Genomic DNA, 18,253 nt, shown 5'->3' with positions numbered 1-18,253 from the left:
TTAATTGTCATTGTCAGTGTACAGTACAGAGACAACGAAATGCATTTAGCATCTCCCTGGAAGAGCGACATAGCAAACGATTTGAATAAATAATAATAAGTGTCCGGGGGGGGTGGTGATTGGCAGTCACCGAGGTACGTTGTTGAGTAGAGTGACAGCCGCCGGAAAGAAGCTGTTCCTCGACCTGCTGGTTCGGCAATGGAGAGACCTGTAGCGCCTCCCGGATGGTGGTAAACAGTCCATGGTTGGGGTGAGAGCAGTCCTTGGCGATGCTGAGCGCCCTCCGCAGACAGCGCTTGCTTTGGACAGACTCAATGGAGGGGAGCGAGGAACCGGTGATGCGTTGGGCAATTTTCACCACCCTCTGCAATGCCTTCCGGTCGGAGACAGAGCAGTTGCCATACCATACTGTGATGCAGTTGGTAAGGATGCTCTCGATGGTGCAGCGGTAGAAGTTCACCAGGATCTGAGGGGACAGATGGACCTTCTTCAGTCTCCTCAGGAAGAAGAGACGCTGATGAGCCTTCTTGATCAGAGTAGAGGTATTGTGGGTCCAAGAGAGGTCATCGGAGATGTTGACTCCCAGGAACCTGAAGCTAGAAACACGTTCCACCTCCGTCCCGTTAATGTGGATGGGGGTGTGCGTGCCGCCTCTGGACTTCCTGAAGTCTACAATGAGCTCCTTGGTCTTCTTGGAGTTAAGGGCCAGGTTGTTGTCAGCGCACCATGCTGCTAAGTGCTGGACCTCCTCCCTGTAGGCCAGCTCATCGTTGTTGCTGATGAGGCCAATCACCGTTGTATCATCTGCATACTTGATGATGGTGTTAGTACCATGTACAGGTGTGCAGTCATAGGTGAAGAGGGAGTAGAGGAGGGGGCTCAGCACACAGCCCTGTGGAGCGCCGGTGTTCAGGGTGAGGGTTGAAGAGGTGTGCTTGTCTAACCTCACAGACTGGGGTCTGTTGGTTAGAAAGTCCAGTATCCAGTTGCAGAGGGAGGGTTCGATGCCCAGGTTACCGAGTTTGGTGATCAGTTTTGATGGTATAATGGTGTTGAATGCTGAGCTTCCATGGTATACACGTTTGAAACCAGTTATAGAGTTATTTAGGAGCAAAGGGCACTTTTATTGGAATACTGTTTATACGGTATGCAATATTATTGGAAATGACTGGAGACATTCAATTGTCTGACACTTTTTACATTTATATGATTGAAATGAATTGTTATATGATTCCCTCAGTGTATGAATTAGATAATGCAAACAAAAAATGTGTGTTCATACATGTATTTTATTTGAAGCATTAGGACTGCACTGGGCTAATCTAAAGATAATCCTTCCATCATAATCAATTGATAATAGCCTTGTAAAATTGATTCACACTTCTGAAAATACTATGCAACCTATATACCAGAAAGAAGCTCTGAAGTACAATGACATTTCCTGGACCTGTCCTGTTGAAACACATCATTATTTACTTTTGGGTTTCCTGGGCTATTGAACAGTGTGAAGACCGTTGCTGGAAGTTTTAGAGTGATTTTCAGTAAATTTAAATTCAAGTTCCTTAGTAAAGTTCCCACTGCCTCCAGCACAACTAGGAGCAGGAGAACTGAAACCAAAGACAAGGCTTCCTCAGAAAGGAGGCAAAAATGGATAGCTAGCCAGGAGGGACTTTCCCTCAGGAGTTTAGTTTGAAGATATAACATGGAAACAGGCCCTTCAACCGAATGCATCCATGCCAACCATTGATCATCCATTCACATTAGTTCTATGTTATTACACTTTCTCATTCACTCCCTGCCCACTAGGGGCAATATTACAGTGCCAATTAACTCACAAACCCACACATCTGTGTGATTTTGTCACCGTCCCCATCCCCATAATCTGACAATCATGAGTTTTCATACTGCATTGCACCATACATAAAATACTTTCCAAAAAGATCAACGTGCAGGAATCCCATGCGGTCACAGGGAGAATATGCAAACTCTACACAGACAGCACCTGGGGTCAGGATCAAATCTTGGTCTCTGGCTCTGTGAGGTAGCAGCCTGACAAACTGCACCACTGTGCCACCCTGCATTTTCTTGCGGTAAGATTTTCAGATGCCATTGTTCAGTGAGACCGGACACATGCAAACTCCAGGCATGCATACTTGCTCGGACCACTGCCTATGGAGGTCCAGAATGTCCCAGCATCTTTAGCCTTCATATGATTCCAACAACGGTTGCTGATATAAGATATTTCTTCTGATTGTCTTCACAATGGTACATGTGGGAAACCATGGATGCTTTTGGCTCCAGAGACAGTGCAACAACAACATGGCAGACATTTAACTTTGCACATATTGTGAGATACACTGAATCCTGGGGAACATTTTGCTCACCTAATTGCCTTCGGATGCACATATGTGTACTTCATCAGGCACAGATACAAAATAAAGCAGTTTTGAACTATTGGTTTATTGCACCTTGAGCATCTGTGTGCTAAGTGACAACCAATAGTACATTCCCATTATGACTGCAATGCACATGTACTCTGATGCAGTCTGCTATACTGGTCCAATTTCATTTGCTACATTTTTGAGGGAGGGCTCTTGTAGGCAAAAGCTATCCCCTCTTTCCTTGGTTCTTCACACCATACATTCACCTGGTCATGGTGGGGAGGGCAATTGTAATCTTGGCTCTGCAGCCATCAGGGGCTTTGTGGGAAGTGTAATTAAATGTCCCCTCTCTCCTGTGCTCCACTTGGACTTGCACATATGTCTCCCCTCCCCCTCCCCCTGCCTATATTCGTCCGCTATCTTTATAATTCGCAACTCTTCAATCATTTTGTGTTCACACCTGTCTTTTCATCTCTGGTCTTTGTTCACCATCTGTCAATCACACCTTGGGATTTTAAATTCTTCAATCAAATCCCCTCTCATTCTAATAAAATTCCAGCAGAAATAGGACTAGCATTTCTGAAAAAGGGTCCCAAACAAAACTGTCACCTCTCCATGTTCTCCAGGTATGCTACCTGACTCACTGAGTTACTCCAGCACATTGTGTCCTTTTGTGTAAACCAGCATCTGCAGTTCCTTGTTTCTAGCATTTAATCTCCTGCTCCCATGCTGGGGACATCATTGTGTGTCGAGACAGAACACAAACATAGGTCTAGTTTCAATTTGCATCCAGTACCTTAATCTTGTGGTAGAGATAGCTAGTCATAAATCATCAGGTCATAAGTGATAGTAGTAGAAGTGGGACATTCGGCCTATCAGGTCTACTCCACCATTGAATCATGGCTGATCTATCTCTCCCTCCTAACCCCATCCTCCTGCCTTCTCCCAATAACCTCTGACACCTGTACTAATCAATAATCTATCTCTGCCTTAAAAATGTCCACTGTGACTTGCCTCCACAGTCTTCTGTGGCAATGAATTCCACCGATTCACCGCCCTCTAACTAAAGAAATTTCTCCTCATCTCCTTCCTAAAAGATAGTCATTTAAATTACACTTTGCTCCATTCATTTGAATGGGATCACCAAACCTGATTGATAAGGTGGTGCAGGTTGGTGTTTATTTTATTTTTGCTTATGCTTAATGTTTCCGATTAATTTCTAAAACTTACAAATGTTATGTGCTAAGTTTAAAAAAGTAAATACATTTGTGGGAACTGCTTTAATTGTTCTCAGAGACAGTAATTGTTCTCAGAGACACAGAAGGATGAGCACAGTGAGTACAGCAGGTCAGATTACACTTGATCTAAAACAGTTTTTGACAACAATTCGTCCATGGTATGTCATTGACAACTACCTTGCAATTCAGTTATTGTCCTGATGTGGGCAGACATGGAAAATGTTTTGCTCAAAGTCTGGTAGTGCCAGGGAATCTCAAATGTTCACTTGATAGAACATTGATCTAAAGGGCAAACGTGTTTCCTCACTAGTCAAATTTCAGTTAAGGCGTTAAACTGAAGTGCAGCTCAAGTATGTGGATAATTTTAGAAGCTATACTAGGTTATTTACAAGAGAGCATATTTAAGTTATAGGTACCAATACCAATGTTAAATTATAACTAATGTCAAAGCCACAGTGAGATCAGAAAGATAAAAGGAGAACATTCACATTCTCACAAACGGTGGTGGGTGTGTGGAACAGCTGGCAGAGGAGGTAGTTGAGGCAGGGACTGTTGCAACATTGAAGAAAAAAGTAGAAAGGTACATGGAGAGGACAGGTTTGGAGCAATATAGGACAAATGCAGGCAGGTGGGACCAGTGTAGATGGGACGTTCGTCTATGTGGGCAAGTTGGGGTGAAGGGCCTGTTTCCACAATGTATGACAATGACTGTGTAAATGAAGAACGTGCAAGCAGATAACATAATCTGCAATGTTTTATAGAATGGAGATAAAAAACAAAATAATTATTAAATGGTTGAAGGGGAAATCTAATTGTCAGTGATGAAAAGTAAAACTACCAGAAGTGTCTGAGAATGATCATTGTTACAAGGTTCCCTTCATGGAGGCAAGGCCTGGTTGCGACAGGGATGGATGGGGAGAGTGGTCGGTGCCTACATTGGTTCTTGGCACGTTGTGGTCAGGAAAGCTGTAGTCACAAGTTTTGTGCCTGGGAGCAAAGAAGGAGGTCAGCACTTGCACGTATCAGATGGTCAGAAGGTGAGACCAGTGGGTGAGGGATGTTGGTACAGTTAAGGGGGTTTGTTTTTTGAGGGGCAGTTCAAAGGTTAAAATGTAGTTTAAATCCTTTTCCATCCTTTTCTTCCAATGGCACCAATTATATTGGCCATAGTTTTGATCCCTTATGTACATGTTTTGACATTGAGGGCAATTTAAAAGATTCAAGAGATTAATTCCTGGAATAAGAGGTTTGTTCTATCATGAAAGGCTAAATAAAATCTAGATCTATATTCTTTAGTGTTTAGTACTGTGCTATAAAATGTACCAGGGATGACCAGAGACAAGGTGTACTAATTCAATGTTGCCAGGACAGCACGGTGGCGCGGCGGTAGTGTTGCTGCCTTACAGCATTGCAGCACCGGAGACCCGGGTTCGATCCCGATTACGGGTGCTGTCTGCACAAAGTTTTACATTCTCCCCGTGAACGCGTGGGTTTTCTTCGAGATCTTCGGTTTCCTCACATATTCCAAGACATAGGTTAATTGACTTGGTGTATGTGTGTAGGATAGTGTTAATGTGCGGGGATCGCTGGTCGGTGCAGACTCGGCGAAAGGGCCTGTTTCCGTGTAGTATCTCTAAACTCAACTAAACTAAACTATAATGAAATAAGTGGATACATGATTGATCTGGATATTACATTAGGTGCACAAGCCAGACTTAAGCTGGGAATTGCCTGGACAAAGTTCCTGAGTGATCTGAACATGGCTGTTACTGAAATAAGTAGCACTGCATTGAATTTCTAGTCCATAATTCTCGGGATGTTTTGTATGTCAAACAACTGGCAAAGCATTGTGGATTTTATAAGCAAGGCTTATTGTAGATGAAAAATGAAATCATGTCCTGGTACTTGTTGACTTCAAACACAGTAAACTCAATGCATCTCTGGCATTGCTATCACATAATATCCATTTTGCATTTGACAAGGCCTTGCATGGTCAGAATAACCCTTGCTCACAATGGCTGAAAAAAAATCTCTCACAAACTACAAACCATTGCCCATTGCTGTCAAAACTGAATAAACAATTATACTGTTGTAAAACATTTTTTAAAACATCAGAAAATATGCAATAACTTAAAACAGAGCAAATATGAGTGATTATCTTCCTTGCACCTCTATTGAAATGAATAGGTTTGTGGGTCCTATACCATATCTAACCTGGCGTAATCAAATTCCCCTAAAGTCATTAATGGAGAATCCCTGAATTTGTTTGCATGGTGGCGCAGCAGTAGAGTTGTTGCCAGAGACCTGGGTTCGATCCTAACTACGGGTACTGCCTGTACGGTGTTTGCACGTTTTCCCTGTGACCCCGTGGGTTTTCTCCGGGAGCTCTAGTTTCCTCCCACTCTCCAAAGACGTTCAAGTTTGTAGGTTAATTGACTTTGGTTTAAAAAAAATGTAAGTTATCCCTAGTGTGTAGGATAGTGCTAGTGTATGGAGTGACCGCTGATCGGCGTGGACTCTTTGGGCCGAAGGGCCTGTTTCCGTGCTGTATTACTAAAGTCTAAAGTCACCATTGAGGACTATACATAGTTGTCCTCATGTAATCAGTGAGCAATAGAGAAAGAGGGTGCAAAATAAGGGACAAGACAGACAAGGATAAACAAAATGGAACAAACTAAGTGTACAGTGTACAGAATAATGATGATAATTTCCCTATGAACATTTTATTATGTTTTTCAAGTAGACCAATAATACAGAATGATGAGTGTAGAAGCCAGCAATACTCAGATCATTGCTCAATTATATCATCACATATTATTAACTGTCTTCATACTTACAACCATTAAAATGGTAATAATTAATAGGGCTCACTTAATGAAATGGGCTTATTTATATTAACATCTTAATATTCTGGCAAGATTTATTCTTGAGATTTAAACCATTAACTCTGCTTCTCATGCCACAGATAACTGACCTGTTGTTTTCTTTGTTGGCTGCAATGGCAATCATTAAGTTTAATACAATAAAAATTTAGCTGGCATTTGATTGTGCAATAAACGGGCCAGATTTGAATTTACAGCTAACAAACAATTTGTAGAATACTCAGGAGATTTCGGATGGAGCAGGATATAAATTAATCATTTGAGATCAAGTAGATGATTTACAAATTAAGTGATGCTGAGGATTTAGATGCAATTTACATGACAAAATCCAAGTATAAATCTTGTCACATTCATAAAACCACACAAGGAATAAACATTGAATAGGCAGGATCTATCTCCAAGGATGGGTAAAATTCCCCAGTGTACCTCCTGCTTAAGTTAATTAACAATATAAATCCTAGTTTCCTGTTTTGGTCAAACTGAGTGTTGAAAGGTTTGAATCTTTTCAAAGTGAAATGAAGCTGGTGTGATAGATGAATGTATTTTACCTGATTCCAGATATTATGATATTAAGCAGTTTACTTCCTTCTTAAAACAGTGAATGCATTTTTCAGATGAAAAACTGATAGGTATCCTGATTTTAATCCTCTACTAGTGCATCTGTTCATTAGATGCCGTATGATAGAAACCTCATTATCTGGATATTAATTGCTTACAGTAACAGCAGCTTCTGGGCCATTGGGGAAATGAATGTAAATCGCACCATGGCAGCTGGAGATTCTGAAGTCAATCAATTAAATGTCAAATTTTAAAAATCACTAGTAATTGGAAACATGTGGTTATCATAACCCCCCCCCCCCCTCCCCCTCCCCACCACCACTCCACCTTTTCTGGTCCATGATTATCCTTTACCTGTCCTCACCCTCTTAGGCATAAATAGCACTGAGGTGACGCATCAAGGTAGCTTGCTGGGCCCAAATATTTTCAACTGCCCATTATTTTCTTTCATTCCACCATTTTGGGATGCATCACAGCATGGTTTGGACCAGCTTCATCCAAGACCACATGAAATCGCAAAGAGCTGTGGACGTAGCTCAGACCATCACACAAACCGACCTCACGCCTGGTGACTCCATCTACATTTACGCTGCCTCGGCAAGGCACCCAGCATAATCGAGAACCAGTCACTCCCTCCCCCTTCTCCCATCAGGCAAGAGGTACAGAAGTTTAAAAACGCATATCTCTAGGTTCAGAAGCAGTTTTTTCCCAGCTCTCACCAGCTAGAGTGCGGTCCTATCCTTCCATCCACCTCATTGGAGACTTGTGAACTATCTTCAATCGGACTTCAATCGGTCTTGCACTAAATGTTGTACCATTTATCCATTACATGTACATTGTGGATGGCTTGAATTAAATCATGTATAGCCTTTTCTTTAACTGGATAGCACGCAACTAAAAGCTTTTCACAGTACCTCGGTACACGTGTTAATAATAATAAGCTAAGATGTCCACAGAAACAATCCTGAACTTCAATCATTTTAATTCTCCATCCTACTTGCACTCCCACTCTGTCTTTGTCCTTTTGCACCATTTAATTGAAGCCCCAGATAAGAATGCCCAAGGGGAAGAACATCTCATCTTCTGACTAGGCATAATTCAGCCCCCAGTTTTAATAGTGTTTAATGTCCTTGTAAACCATTCAAGAAGTCTTCAAAGTCCGGCATTCAACAGTGGGTTTTTGGGATTAAGCCACCCGAGGCCAATTCACCACAGACCCACCTCATTAAGTGCGAACGAGTGCAGGCAGATGGGTACTGTAGGTGTTGATTCCAGGTGGCAGACTTGGTCAAGGAATATCTGTCCTGCAGTTGACTGTTCATTTTAAATACAATGCATTTTAGCAGTTATATAAGAATGCTAAACCACAGGAATAAAAATAGGCCAAACAGCCCCTGAAACTCACTGTGACAGTTGCATGGTGAATTTCATGCTAGGAAGGAAATTGTCAAGACATTGCATGAATTGATCTCGCTGTAGGGTCATGCATTAGCCACATCGTTATTTTGTCTTGGTCTTGGAAGATGTTAGATGTCTCAAAAAATGTCTAGCTACACAGTGTCAAAAATTATTTACTTATTCATCATCAGTTTTTACCGAAAGGATGTTAATTGCACCATAAGCAAAGGGGTTATTGTGATCTGTTATTCGGAAAGGCCTTCAGTTTTTGGCAGGGCAATTTGTTTTTCCAAGCGGGGAGGATGGCTCTTCTCAGTTAATTGATAAAAACGTCCAATTTTTCAGTAAATTTTAGGACCCCACGATTAGGCCGGTCAGTCATACGAATGGAATTTCTGATGAGAGAGTATCCATTCATTCTTGAAGCAATTAACGATGAACGAGAACATTGAAAATCACTGCGGCACTAAAATGATCCACAAGCTTCCACTGCAAATAATTAATATTCTGTTCATGGAAGCAGAAGCAAAGCTCCTCGGGATTCTCTGAAGGACAATGCAATATTGTATAAACAGCTGTGTGCAAATTTGCATCATGGCAGTAAAATTAATTTAACAAGTCAATCATGTTTCTCTGATGTGCAAAACCCCCATTGAAACACTGGGATTTGAACATTCTTTTCAAGGAAATGTTGGGATGCTGAAACCAATTATAGAATTTTTCTCACATGATGTTTCTTTTCAAATTACGTTTACAACATTGTTTCTCAAGCTGTCTGCATGCATTGAAATTCAATCCAATAATTTAGGAATTTTGTTTTATTTCATACTTTCCTTATCAGAAAATCACCAGTCTGTTTAAGTCAATGTTTACAAAAATTGTGAATCTTTCAGCAATTATAGTTTCTGTACATTACATTAAACGTGCCTATGAGTATTTCAAATGTGCTTAGAAATGCTTTGATTTTTTTCTTCCTTAACTTATTTTTATTTCAAAAATATGACTTCATTTATAAACCCAATAATGATATGGTACATTCATATGTCAACATTCTCAGTGTAGGCCATGTCGTTCAGTTTACTTGACTTCAGTGTGACTTATATTGTTTTAACCAGCACTCTGTTATATTTAGAACAATGGTTTTATTCCTGTAACATGCAATAGCAGGGGGGGTCTTAAACGGTGGCTTTTTTTTACCCCAAGAGCCTTTGTGACAGCTGAACGAAGCTTCAGTGAATCCCCTACCTTGTTATCCTGTACAATGGACACCATAATATTTGGTCATTATAGTTGATAATCAGCAATTTTCAGACAGACCATACATCATCTTTCCCTAAGTGGCAAGATTGCAACCGTAAATGGTGTTTGTATGATACAATACAATACGATAGAACTTTATTAATCCCAGGAAGGAAATTGATCTGCCAATAGTCATAAAAACACAAAATACATGAAACATGAAATTAAAGTGGCGTTGAAAGAATTGGGAATGAGCAAAGTTTGGGGAGGTGACGTGGAGGGGAGTCACTCAGTCTACCCCACGATTAGAGGGGGTTGGAGTTATAAAGTTTGATAGCCACAGGGAAGAAGGATCTCTTGTGGCGTTCTGCCCTGCATCTTGGTGGAATCACTAATTTGGTATTGTTTAGTTGTTCAGCATGAATCTTGAGAAAGTCTACCACATCTCTTTCCATATCTTCTTGCTAATGCACACTTAAGAAGTAGATGGATGATTGTCCATTTGCGTGTTAGTCAAGAAGATCGAACATGAGTACAGCATGCTGCAGCTTACCTTTTTAATGAATGGCAACAATTTTGTTGAAATAGAATCAAACTGCTTATTCAGCGGGAGGTCAGATGTGCCCGCATCTCACCTCTAGTGTGTCCTACACGTTTCAGTGCAAAGGATAGAGGTCAAGGATAAAGTTATGTTTGAGAAGGATATTGACAATGTTTCTCGGTGGAACTGTCAGCCTAAGGTATGTGTGTATTATGTGCATAGAGTGATACAGTGTGCAAACTGGCCCTTCGACCCAACTTGTCCACACCGGCGAACATGTCCCAGCTACACTAGTCCCACCTGCCTGTGCTTGGTCCGTGTCCCTCCAAACTTGTCCTATACATGTACCTGTCTAAAAGCTTCTTAAATGTGGGGATAGTCCCAGCCTCAACTACCTCCTGTGGCAATTGCATCTACCATCATTTGTGTGAAAAAGTTACCCCTCATATTCCTATTAAATATTTTCTCCTTCACCTCTATAATACAGCATGCCCTCTATTATACAGATGAGCTGAAACTATGTTAGCTGGACAATCATATAGAGTACAGTGGTGGTGCAGCAGTTAAATTACGAGACTAGTAATCAACTGGAGACCTGAGGTCAAACCACAGAATGTTTCAATCAATTCTCCTCTTATTATTTTAACCTCCCACAAATGCAAGCCTAGCCTGTCCAACCTTGCCTTGTAAGAGAACCTACCATCCCAGATATAGTGCACATTTGTGAAATGTTCGAATGCATTTATTTCCTATGTAAAATAACGAGACCGATACTACGCACAATACTACAGATGTGGCCTCAACAAGACATGGTGAGCTGAAACCTAACCTTCCTACCATTGTATTCAGATCCTCTCACAATGAACAATAGCATTCTGTTAGCTATCCAAATTCCAACTTGCAAGTTGCATGCAAGTTGCCTTCAGGTCCCCAAAACATGCCTGTTAGGTTAATCTGCTACTGTAAATTACCACACTGTGAATGTGTGGTAGGAGAATTAGATAGTAGTAAATGGGTAATAGGAGAGAATAGGTTACAGGGAAGTAAGTGGGAGAATAGAGACACAAGAGATTGTAGATGCTTGAAACAAGCAAAAAAAACATATTGCTGGAGGAACTCGGTGGGTCAGGCAGCATACAGTATGTGGAGGGAAATGAACAGCAACATTTTGGGTTGTGACATTTTTTCAACATGTTCGAATAGGACTAATGGAATTGTTCTTAAAGTTAGTATAAAGTTGATGGGCTGATTGGCCTTTTATGGCATAAGGAAATATGGAAAATATAAGAAATTGTTGCAAAAATTAGGTTAGTCCATGAGAGTTACTGCTGTCAATGGTAAATTATTTGCCTTGCCAGCTTATACCATTCCCAAATTTGATAGTTTTATAATACCCTTGCTTTCTTCAATTTAAGAATAGATTGCCCAGATGTTCAGAATCTTGATGCAGTTTTTCCAGCACCACATGAATTCAAATATACCAGTTATTTCCACTATATTGTGATTGCAGTCCTTTCCAGACCACTCCGGATATTTGATCAGGCACTGCGATAAATTGCACTTTCTTTGTTAATATTCCGATGATGCCTTTTAGACCAGTGATGGAAAATTAGGTCATTTTATTCCAAGGATTGATTTAAAGAGAGCTTTAATGAACAATTCCTATTCTGAAGGTAGAAAACCGACGCAAGATTATTTTTAATGTCGTAATCTCCATCTTTAACCTGTTGTTTGATACAATCCAAGCCACTGACGTTAATGAATTCAGCCTGTTTAAGCCAGGTAGTACCTCTTTGCATTAGGAATGATTCTTGTTGCTGTTATATTATTCTCAGAGCCCGTTATATTGTCCACCATTCTGAGAGACTGAAACAAGAGACAGTAATCAATGTCAATTCTGACAAGTAATCTGTTTAATATCAAGTGGCAATTTATCTGAATGGTTCTACTTATACTACCTGATACAATAGAGTCATAGAGTTGTATATCACAGAAAACATAACAGTAAAGCACAGGAACTGGCCTTTCAGCCCAAAATATCTGTGCCAAAAACAATGCAAACTTCAACTAATCTCCATTTTCCATTCTATAACTGATCTAACTGGGGTGGAAGATTGCAACCTTCATATGATCCGCCCTGTTTTGACGAATGCAATCAACCCGGCATGCACAATCAAATAAGATAAAATAGAACAAGTTGTCCTACAATTTTAGGCTGTGCATGCCATACGCAAGAAGAAGACTGATCTAACTGCTCTTTGGTCATAGTTTTTTTTCCTATATCCATATTTTCACTTTGTAGCTCTTTATTGCTCTCTCCATACCTTTGTGGATATATCTTTTTCTGTCACACTGGCAATTTGATTTCTTACAGTCACAGTGATACAGCACAGGAATAGGCCCTTCTGCCCATTGATTCCACACTAACCACCAAACACAAGTAACCCAATGACACTAATCGTACATTATTTTATTTTCCCCACATTCCCATCAACAATCCTCCAGTTTCGACCATTCGCCCACATATCAGGGCCAGTTTTCAATGGCCAATTAATCTCCCAATCCATATGTTTTTGGGATGTTAAGAGGACACTGAAACACCCAGAGGAAACCCTCGCGATCACGGGGAGAACATGTATATTCACCTGGACAGCATCAGAGGTCGGGATCAAACCTGGTCACTGGACCTGTAAGGCTGCAGCCCTACCAGCTGTGCTATTGTGCCATTGGTGTTACTTCCTTTAGTTCACACTTTTTTCTACTTGTGTCATTCTATGAAGGAGTCTTCACTCTCTTTTCTTCAACATAAATCATGATAATCAACATTATTTCAAATAAAAGGCCACATTGATTTTGCCAGATTATGCAGATTGTGCAACCCAGCGGTATGAATATTGATTTATCTAACTTCAAGTAACCCCGGCATTCCCTCTCCCTATCTCTCCCCCACCCAAGCGGTACCAACTTCTCGTTTTTGCCCAACACACAGCTAACAATGGCCTGTTTCATTTATCATTGTTACTTTTTTGTATATCTTTCATTCATTGTTCTTTATCTCTCAACATCATCGTCTCTATTTCCCTTTCCCCTAACGAGTCTGAAGATGGGTCTCGACCCGAAACGTCACCCATTCCTTCTCTCCAGAGATGCTGACTGTCCTACTCCAGCTTTTTGTGTCTATCCTCTTGCCAGATTATGTAACAGACGGCATGGAAACATTTGAGAAGATAACCCAAATTCTGGAACTATAACAAAATACCATAAAAATGATTTGTAACAATTCATCAATATCATTCTTAAATCTGTGTTATATACAAAGTATAAATCCATCATAAATAAAACTTCTTGATATCTTCAGTTATTATTTCCATCATGCACGTTTGGTATTTCCTAGTACCTCATCTCCCCTCTGAGGATAATTTATCACGTTGTGCAAAGGAAGAACATAATCAGGCCAGCGAATTGCTTGCGATGTTGTCGGGTTAAACCCATATTTTTTGGATATCTACATATTTTGGATTGCCAGGGCTTTGCTGGGATTTCCTTTGTGCATGAAATTAATGTTGTTCCTAAATTAAATGGTTTGAAATTAAGGGAAGTAGAATTCAGGCAGAAATTTACAAAAAAGGGCATCACCATTTTAAACTCCGGTAGACCACTGACCACTAATGTGATTAATTAGAACTGGATAAATGTGCAATAGAACAAACATCTGCATCAATCCCTTCTATTTCTCATAGCAGTGTAATTACAAATACTGGCATAAATGTCATAGTTATTAAACAAGTGCTGACAGGCAGTAATCTTCTTTGTGGATGTCATCTCCTTAGTATTGCCAGAATTTTTTATAATCATAATAAAGATGTTCAAGGTCTTAAAATTACAGTGGTTCATTCTATGCTTTTCTGTACTGTGGGGATTAATAAGATTTTGATGAGAGACATAAGTAAAAAAACAAGCGTTCCAAAAAGAGGGGCCTTCTTAATTGCAGCTGACCTATTTTCAAAAAGAAACAGAATTATCTTCACAAAACAGGAATTAATACTGGAAGTACTCAAGCAGCATCTGCGGAGGCTAAAAGCGTAAAGTCGATATTTCGGGTGGAGTGCCTGCCTCAGTCGTCAATCCTTATGCAGAGTTTTGACCTGAAATGTCAACTTACATATTTTGCCTCCATTGATGCCGCTTGTCCCTCTGATTTCTTCCACCCTTCTGTTGTTTGCTCTTCATTCCTAGTATCTACAAGCCTTGTCTTCAGAATCATGTGTTCACTAGACTTTTAACATTAAATTGCCATTCAGCAATTGTTGTAATTGTTGTAACCAAAATTGAATTTTGTTATAATTGTTGTTTTAATTGTGTGACCTGCTTGTTTAGATAAAATCAAATTAATAAAAGCAAATTTAAAATAGTATCAGAAACATTATCCTCTCCTTTGCTTTCTCCACATCTACTTCATTCAGTGGAGCCATGAAACTGCAATTTTATTGCTGGCATTTAAGTCTCTTTGTGCCATTTATTGCAACTTGCTATACAAGACCAATCAGCATTTTCTCTAGCACGAAACCTACAGATTCACTAGGTAGCAATAGAACAAACATCTACATTCGTATTCACATCACAACAAATTTATGTCAAAACATACTGATAAGGAAACGAGGAAAATTCAAAATAGTTAAAAGCAGGCAACACCAGTGAAGCTTTTATTTTCTGCAAAAATGCCATTTCTATTATGAACCTTCCTCATATTTCTGACATTATAAACTTCAAGAATTAATTAAATTAATAAAAAAATAAATTTAATAAATCAATAAATTAATAAATGCATTGATATCTTTAATAAATTAATTAAATAATAGATTAAAGGGCGGATAGAGTTGTTGCCTTACAATGCCAGAGACCCAGGTTAGATCCTGACTACGGATGCTAGCTGTATGGAGTTTGTACGTTCTCCCTGTGACCTGCGTGGGTTTTTCCCAGTTTTCCATGGGTGCTCCGGTTTCCTCCCACACTCCAAATGCATACAGGTTTGAAGGGTAATTGGCTTTGGTAAAATTGTAAATTGCCCAGTGTGTGTTGTAGGATAGTGTTAGTGGACGGGGATCGCTGGTCGTCGCGATCTCGGTGGGTTGAAGGGCCTGTTTCCGTGCCGTTACTGAACTAAACTAAACCAAAAATCTAAATTCTGAATATATACTATCCCTTTAGTAAATACATACCATATTTCTACCATTTTTTTCCTACCTACCTTATTGAAGTATCCAACCTATTCTCTCCTTTTAATCGATGTGTATGTGTCTTATCTTGGAGTTATTTTGTGTGACAGAGTCAATGGTCCATAGATTCAAGACTCAGTCCAGGACGTGAACACATAAGTCTGATCTTACATAACACTGAGGTGCTATCTTTGACATGAAAGTTTTTACCAGGTTTCCTGTTTCGACAAAACACAAAGTAATACTCAGCACTGAGGAATTTGGGCTGTTTTGTTTTTTTGCACATACTGTTTTATTTTTTTTATTGAACAATTTTATGTTTGTTTATTATATTATCTATTGAGTACTGTGTTTATAAAAGCTGTTGTGCTGCTGCAAGAAATAATGTCATTGTTCCGTTTCAGTACATAAGACCATAAACCACTCTTGGCTTTCTCCCGACTTTCTCTTAACTTTCTCTTGACTCTTGTGGTAAAAGCGGGTGGTTTTGTTGGTGTAACTACCTGTTCCTCAGTCGAAAAATAGGTTAGATAGTAATTTAATGGGATATAAATATAGAAAATAGGTGCAGGAGTAGGCCATTCGGCCCCTCGAATCAGCACCACCATTCAATATGATCATGGCTGATCATTCAAAATCAGTGCCTTGTTCCTGTTTTCTCCCCATATCCCTTGATTCCGTTAGCCCTAACAGCTATATCTAACTCTCTCTTGGATACATCCAGTGAATTGGCCTGCACTGCCTTATGTGGCAGAAAATTCCACAGATTCACGAATCTCCAGGTGAAAAAGATTTTCCTCATCTCAGTCGTAAATGGCCTTACCCTTATTCTTAAACTGCGACCCCTGGTTCTGGTCTCCCCCAACACCGGGAACATCTTTCCTGCACCTAGACTGTCTACTCACTTAAGAATTTTATATGTTTTTATAAGATTCCCACTCATCCTTCTAAATTCCAGTGAATATAAGCCCAATCGATCCATTCTTTAATATAAGCCAAGTCGATCCATTCTATCGACCTTGTTGTGCACAAAGTTGCCATCAGTCAAGCTCTCTTAGGTTACAAACTTCAAAATTATGGAGTTTCCAACAATATATTTTCAAGACTACCACTAAAAATACGTGAGAATTGGTAACAGAAAAGTTAAGTGTAATGTAGGCAACACACAGTTACTTTGGGGAAAATATCATGAAACTGTAGCATTAGTAACTAATGAATTAAAATATCTTGTGTGGATTATGGCACAGCATGATGGTATTTATAAAGCAATACAATGTAGAGGCATAAAATGCTGGAGTAACTTAGCATGCAGCATCTCTGGAGAGAAGGAATGGGCAACGTTTTGGGTTGAGACTTCTTCAGACTGAGAGTCAGGGGAGAGGGAACATAGATACATAGAAAATAGGTGCAGGAGTAGGCCATTCGGCCCTTCGAGCCTGCACCACCATTCAATATGATCATGGCTGATCTTCCAACTCAGTATCCCATACCTGCCTTCTCTCCATACCCCCTGATCCCTTTAGCCACAAGGGCCACATCGAACTCCCTCTTAAATATAGCCAATGAACTGGCCTCAACTATCCTCTGTGGCAGAGAGTTCCTGAGATTCACCACTCTCTGTGTGAAAAATGTTTTTCTTATCTCGGTCTTAAAGGATTTCCCCCTTATCCTTAAGCTGTGACCCCTTGTCCTGGACTTCCCCAACATCAGGAACAATCTTCCTGCATCTAGCCTGTCCAACCCCTTAAGAATTTTGTAAGTTTCTATAAGATCCCCCCTCAATCTCCTAAATTCTAGCAAGTATAAGCCAAGTCTATCCAGTCTTTTTTCATATGAAAGTCCTGACATCCCAGGAATCAGTCTGGTGAACCTTCTCTGCACTCCCTCTATGGCAATAATGTCATTCCTCAGATTTGAAGACCAAAACTGTACGCAATACTCCAGGTGTGGTCTCACCAAGACCCTGTACAACTGCAGTAGAACCTCCCTGCTCCTATACTCAAATCCTTTTGCTATGAATGCTAACATACCATTCGCTTTCGGTAGAAGGAACATCATCCATTCCTTCTATCCAGAGATGCTGCCTATCCCGCTGAGTTACTCCAGTATTTTGTGTCCATCTTCGGCGGAAAACCAGCATCTGCAGTTCCTTCCTACACCGTAGAGGCATGATGAGAGTCAAACTATGTACTGCATTAAAGATTAGTGGTGATGTTAATGAACAAGTCACAACTTAAAATCAGCTTGTTGGATTTGGTACCTCATTATGCTGTGCCTGCTAAAATGTATTAAATGTGTAAAGCATTCTAGCAGGATGGATGATAGAACTGGTTAAAACGTGTGCAATCGTTGGTGACAGGACAATAATCCCCCAAATTTAAGTTTATGTTAGTATTGGATCGACCACATACCTGGCAAAATAATGTGAACCACTGTTTCTTTGGCACAGGGTTTCCGATAGTCTCATATTGACTGGGATGTCTCCGATTTAAAACATAAATTGGCTGCCCTTTACAAGATCAGTTACTTAATGGAGCTTGTAATGGGTTGGACGTATTTGCCTTGCTAGAAAGCATTCTGGAGATATATGGAAATTCCCGATGCGAGGATCATGGCAAGATTAGTTACTCTAAGGTTTTACTAACCCTTATACAGCCTACAGTAGGTCAAGTCTTTGGCCTAGAAGTGCAGTCAGTATTTTGCATTCAAAGATGAGCAGCAATGTGAAAATGAAAGGGGAACATACCTTGGAGCGAACGTACCCTTCCAACGGGTACTTTCGAAAACTGTTGGGAGGAAT

The 18,253-nt window shown here is 40.1% G+C and overlaps 1 protein-coding gene across 2 annotated transcripts in view; it reads left to right on the top strand.

Annotated features, from left to right (window-relative positions):
• Positions 1 to 18,253, top strand: part of sncb (synuclein, beta) — a 59,149-nt gene that overhangs the window by 28,550 nt on the left and 12,346 nt on the right. The gene's annotated exons all lie outside the window — the stretch shown is intronic.

This window comes from Leucoraja erinacea, chromosome 11 (genome assembly GCF_028641065.1).
Source record: "Leucoraja erinacea ecotype New England chromosome 11, Leri_hhj_1, whole genome shotgun sequence".
NCBI classification, from domain to species: Eukaryota; Metazoa; Chordata; class Chondrichthyes; order Rajiformes; family Rajidae; genus Leucoraja; species Leucoraja erinaceus.
The sequence above is the reverse complement of the archived record's forward strand: the minus strand, read 5'-3'. Positions and strand labels throughout refer to the sequence as shown.